Below are 6,000 nucleotides of genomic sequence, written 5' to 3' on the forward strand. Positions count from 1 at the left end.
GAAATATCGGGACGTGCGGGGGGGGGGGGCGGAGCAAAAAAAAAAAAGCTGCTTTTGCAGGTGCCGGCCGCACCGCGGCTGCTACCTCTCCCTCTCCTCCCCCCCCAGGCACATACGGCACGTCCCACCGCCCCACGGGGAAGGAGCCGCTGGAGCGAGAGGCGCGGGGCTCCGGACCCCGGCAATGGCAGGGGAGAGCGGCTCAGGTCCGCGCGAGTGGGCACAAAGTTTATCGGCTGGGGGGGACCCCGGCCGGCTCCTCGCCCTGCCCTGTAGGGAGGTAGTATCCCCACCCCGCGCCAGCATGTTTCGCCGGCCGCCGCAGGCCAGGTAAGGAACCGAGTGCCCCCTCCCCCTTCCCCCGGCTCCTCAGCTAAGCGGCATTCCTCCTCCCTCCCAGGCTTGCTGCTGTATTGCCGGCGCAAGCCTGGAGGGAGGTGGGGGTGGTGGCCGGCTTCCAGTTCCTGCGGCTTGTGAGTACGGGCACCAGGCAGGCAAGGGGGGCTGGCAAGGGGGCTGCTCCCCCAGGAGGGTGACGGGGGGGCTCAGCTGAGGAGCCAGGACGAGGGGGAAGAGGGCGACTCGGCTCCTTACCTGGCCTGTGGTGGCTGGCGCGACATGCTGGCGCGGGGTGGGGAGCCGGCCGGGGTCCCGTCCAAGCTGATAAACTTTACATGGCCACTCGTGCGGCCCCGAGCTGCTCTCCCCCGCCGCTGCCACCCTCTACCTCCTGGGGGAGCAGCCCCCTGGCCAGCCCCTCTACCTCCTGGGGGAGCAGCCCCCTGGCCAGCCCCCCTTGCCCGCCCAGTGCCCCTACTCACCAGCTCCAGGAACGGGAAGCCGGCCACCACCCCCTCCCTCCAGGCTTGCTCTGCCATTACAGCAGCAAGCCTGGAAGGGAGGAGTGCCACATGCATGGGGAAGAGGCGGGGCCAGGGCGGTGATTTGGGGAGGGAGCCAATGGGGGATGGAGGGGGCGGAGGGGGAGGCAAGAACCCTTCCGGGAGGGCAAAATTGCTTGTTTGTCCAGTGTCCCAACCGCACATTGGTCGGGATGCGGGACAAATAAGCAAAAATCGGGACATCTGGTCACCCTATATATAGCTGATAATTGAGGCAACGTTTTAGTCACGGGTATTTTTAGTAAAAGTCATGGCCCGTGACCTGTCCATGACTTTTACTATATATCCCTGACTAAAACTCGGGGCGGCGGAGGGGAGCAGTTTGGGGGACACTATGGATGCGGCCCGGCAAGGTGCTGCCGGTGCTCGAGGGGGGTCATGGCCCAGGGGGGTATTGTGGGTTCTCGAGGGGGATCACAGCCCAGGGGGCGCTGCAGGTGCTGGGATGGAGAAGATGGCAGGGCTGGGACAGGTTCCCTACCCGGCTTATTGGAAGCAGCGACCTCCAGCTCCTAGCTCCATGTGCTGCCTCCGCTCCACCCCAAGGCCCGGTTCTGCAGCTACCATTGGCTGGGAATCATGGCCAATGAGAGTTGTGGGGGCAGTGCCTGCAGGCAGAGGCAGCATGTGGAGCTAGGAGCTGAGGGAGGGGAGTGCCTGTCGCCCTTCCGGGGAGCACCCTCCAGGCAAGCACTGCCCCGCACCCCAACCCTGAGCCTCCACACACCCAAACTACTGGTGCTGGGGAGAAGGAGCGGCCTGACACTGCCCCAGCAGCAGCTCAGGTGGCTCCAGGGCCATCCACACAGGCCGCTGCAGAAGTCCCGGAGGTCCCAGAAAGTCCCGGAATCCGTGACAGACACAGAGCCTTACTGATAATCAAACTAGATCTTCCACCCAGACTATGGACATTCTTTCAAACATCCAGCAGCTACCCCCTCAACGCCACTAAGACTCCCACAGTTTATTCATCCCAGAATATTTCTATTCACCTTAAAACTGCATGAATGATCTGCAGATGCAAATTGAAAAATTAAAAATAGTTAAATAGCACACACTATGTTCAAAGCTGTATTACAGGGGAGTTAATAGTAACCCTTGTATTTAGACTGCTTAACCTTTTCCATTACAAAAGAGTGTTATAACTTCTTTCTGAGAAACTAACACCTCCATTGTTCTAAACAGACCTTTGAAATTTGGCAGGGAGAACGCAGACAGGACAGAGAAGTGCTTTTTCTTTAGCCCATGAAATTCCATTCAAGTTTAGTTGAGTTATAAACTGAGAAAATCGCTGCGTCCCTTATGATGCTCACACTGATCAAGAAAATATTAACAATATGCCCAAATAATATCTGAACACATGCTAAAGAGCCAGAGATGGAGCAGCAGCTCACACTGCAATGGAAACTCCTGGGCGCTGCAGAGCAATTGCTGCAAAAGGAGGAGAATGAGAGCCGGACCAGACGAAATATGCAGTTCTTTATTTTTAATCCTCTTGTGTGTAGGTAAGTGTACTGGGTCCTGAAAAAGAGAGGGTGTTTGTGCGTGTGCTGGAACTGACCACTACAGACGGTTAGTTACTGCTGAGTAGTTATTGCTGCCGCTGCGTCAGAGCTCAGAAGCTGAGCACAGCCAGTCTCACTGCGAGACGGGCTTTTATGGTTATTATTTTTAAACACTCAACTTGCTGGTAGCTCCAAAGCTGAGCCCCAACCCCGCCAGCTCCCCGGGGCGGGCAGCAGCGGTCTCTGCCCAGGGCAGCTTCCAGGATCAGCTCCTCGGGGAGCACCAGCGGGGAGCTCGCAGGAGACGGGCTCGCAGCGCGCCCCCACACGTGCAGAGGCGGGGGCCCGGCAGGGGCTGCTCTCGCTCACGGGGGTGTCGCGGTCGGTGATTCAAAGCCGCCCCGGGGGCTCCCTGCCCCGCCTCGGCAGCGGGACGCGACTCCAGATTCGCGGGGGTCTGACTCCGCCCTGGCCCCGGGGCAGCGCCCCGCAGTGTCACGCCCGCCCCGCTCTGCGCGGCTCCGCCGGGGGGGACCCCAAAGCGAGTGGCGGGGGCGGGGAGGGGGCCGAGCCCCGGGCCAGACAAAGGGCGCTGGGGCCGTGTAACCGCCGCCGGCAGCACGCGGCAGGAGGGGGTGGGGGGCAAATGCCGGTGTCCCTGGAAATGACCCAGCGGGCGGGGCGGGGCCGATTCGCGTCTCCCCCCGAGGGGGGGGGGCGCGCGCGGACCTCACTCACCGACCCACGCGGCGACCGTCCGCCACCTCCCGACTCAAGCTACGGCGAGTCCGCGCCGGAAACCGCTGCCCACGTGACTAACGGGAGTGGGCGGCGGGAACTAGGACCTGCGACCATAGAGAGGAGCTGGGCGGGAAGAGCGGCCGCCCCCTGAGGTCTGGGAGGCGCCGGGAGCGGGCGGAGCCGAGACCTCTGCTCCCCGCCCCGCCAAATCCCGCCAGGTACAAAGGCAAATCCAGCCGGTCCCGCTTCGACGCAGGCCCCAGAGGAGACAAGCCCAGCGTGTGTGTAGCAATGCTGCGGCTGCGCACGGCGCTGCCAGGCCCGGGCTCCGGGAGCCACGCGAACATTACCCGAAGTTAACAGCAGCCGGTGGCGAGTGGCCGCAACTCTCACTTCGCGGAGTTTCGCGTCCGATGCAGGGATGCGCTTTGGAAACAATCCTCTGGCTAAAAGCGCCCGAAAGAAAGACGGGCATCGTGAAGGCATTAGCCGAGGCATTCGCCGATTCCCTTTGGAACAGTTTGTTGATTCTGGAGAATTCTTGCAAAATTGATGTCAAAAATGTAACTACAGTTTATTCACAGGTTCACAATACATGTTGTACAGAATTTCTGCCCCATAGCATCGCAGCTTATCTTTGCTTAGTTGGAAGTGCACCTTCAACCCCCCACAACAGTCATAGATGGAGAGTCCCAGGCCAGGTGGGGGAAGGTGCAAACTGGCCCCGCCCCATACCTGGGGCATGTTTGTCCACGCGCTGCCCTCCCTGCAGTGCCCTCTGATGGGGTCACGTTGTGTCATGGCGCAAGACTTTCCACATGCCTGACTCGACGGGGAAGGGAGGCAAAGCACCCCTCATATTCCTGGGGCACAGCCGCATCAGTTTGCGCCCGCCAAATTCACAGCGGACACGAATGTACAGGCAGCAAGACCTCAGCAGCAATGTTGCTCTGGGGCTTCAGAACCCAGATGGCAAATAAAAGACCATGTTGTATAAGCCATTCTTAAAGCCCCAGTGTGGTTTTTCTGTACGTGGCTAAGCCCTGCTCTCGTCCATCCCCTTTGGGCCTCTCGCCAACAGGCCAGAGTCACGGATTGTACCGGCCAGCTGCAGGACAGGATGTAGGGTTCCAGGCGTCCGTTTTTTGACCAGAATGCCCAGTCAAAAAGGAACCCTGGCGGCTGCTGACCGGGTCGTTAAAAGTCCAGTTGGTGGCGCAGTGGGGCTAAGGCAGGCTCCCTGCCTGCCCTGGCTCTGTGCGGCTCCTGGAAGTGGCCACCATGTCCAGCCCCTATGTGCAGGGGCAATCAGGGAAGCTCCGCATGCTGCCCCTTCACCAAGCACCGGCTCTGCAGCTTCCATTGGCCAGGAACCACTGCCCCAGGTTGGAACCCACACCCTAACTCCCTCCCAGACCCCACACCCCAAACCACTGCCCCAGGTCAGGACCCCCTCCCGCACCCTAATTCCCTTCCAGACCTCTGTGATGTTATTGACATGAACTGTGACCGTATAGATCATTGTTGCAACCAAGGTCCTATAGTTCATCAAATCTTGTACAAAGGAGGTCAAGTAGGGTGTCTATGAAAAGGTTATGATTTGCTGGTTATGATTATGTTATCTGTATGCATGTATCATTTTGTATTTAAAGTTATAAGTATTGGCTCTATACTGTCCGTATTTCAAACTTGTGCTATGCTTCTGGGTGATACCCCAGACAATTTGGCATCAGCACTGCCTAGCCTGCTTGATGGTCCATTAAGGACCATCAGCTATACAATTGACCCATTGAGAGAAGGCAGATATACCTTGTGACTCAGCAAGGCATGCAGTGACATGCCTATGGACAGAATTCTAAGGTTTTTCCATGCCATGTGCTAGGTAGCTTGTGTTTTGAAGAAAGGAAGCACAAGCCACATGGCAAACGGATTATAAAAGGCAGCTGCATTATCTCCATTTTGTCTTCAATCCTGCTTCTTACCTCTGGAGGAACTTTGCTACACTGAAGCTCTGAACAAATGTCTGAATGACCCATCCAAGCTGTGGATGTACTCCAAAGACTTGATTTGAGCCTGCAGTTTATTCCATCACAGCTACAAGCCTGAGCCAAGGACTTTGCCATTGCTGTATGTAATTGCTTACTTTGACTAATTTTAGCTCTGATCTATATTTCTTTCTTTTTATGAATAAACTTTTAGATTCCAAAGGATTGGCAACAGCGTGATTTGTGGGTAAGATCTAAGTGGTATATTGACCTGGGTCTGGGGCTTGGTCCTTTGGGATTGGTAGAACCTTTTTTCTTTTACTGGTGTACTGGTTTTCATAACCATTCACCCCCATAACGAGTGGTGCTGGTGATGATACAAAGGAACTGGAGTATCTCAGGGAATTGTTTGTATGTCGTCTGGTTAGCCAATGGAATAAAACCAAAGTCCTCTCTGTTTGGCTGGTTTGATGTTCCTTAATAATAAAGGACATCCAGCCTTGGGCTGTGACTGCCCTGCGCTAAGCAATTTGTCCTGAATTGATACTCTCAGTTGTGTCCCACCAAAGGCAGAATCGTTACACCTCACACCCCAACCCCCTACCCCAGATTGGAACCCCCTCCTGCATCCAAACTCCCTCCTGGAGCCTGCACCCCCCTCCCTCACGCCAATCTCCTGCCCCAGCCCTGAGCCCCCTCCCACACTCCAAAACGCTTGGCCCAACCCAGAGCTCCCTCCTGCACTCCAAACCCCTCATCCCCAGAGCCCACACCCCCAGCCAGAGTCTGCACCCCCTCCCGCACCCGTGCCCCAGCCCTGAGCCCGATCCCACATTACATTTCTGTAAAACCCCAAGTATGTGGCCC

General features: G+C 57.4%; 1 protein-coding gene across 2 annotated transcripts in view; it reads right to left on the reverse strand.

The window, feature by feature from the left end:
- TEX10 (testis expressed 10) overlaps nt 1-3,801 on the reverse strand; it is a 126,412-nt gene extending 122,611 nt beyond the window's left edge. The window contains exon 1 of one of the 2 annotated variants that reach the window (XM_005292615.5): nt 3,146-3,801. The gene's annotated coding sequence lies outside the window, so the exon portion shown is untranslated. Of the gene's footprint in view, nt 1-2,089; nt 2,204-3,145 lie in introns of those variants that run through there. The other variant, XM_065587218.1, reaches the window with a different exon arrangement.
- Between the last annotated feature and the right edge of the window lie 2,199 nt (nt 3,802-6,000).

The sequence above is a fragment of the Chrysemys picta genome, chromosome 2 (assembly GCF_011386835.1).
Source record: "Chrysemys picta bellii isolate R12L10 chromosome 2, ASM1138683v2, whole genome shotgun sequence".
Taxonomy (NCBI): Eukaryota; Metazoa; Chordata; order Testudines; family Emydidae; genus Chrysemys; species Chrysemys picta.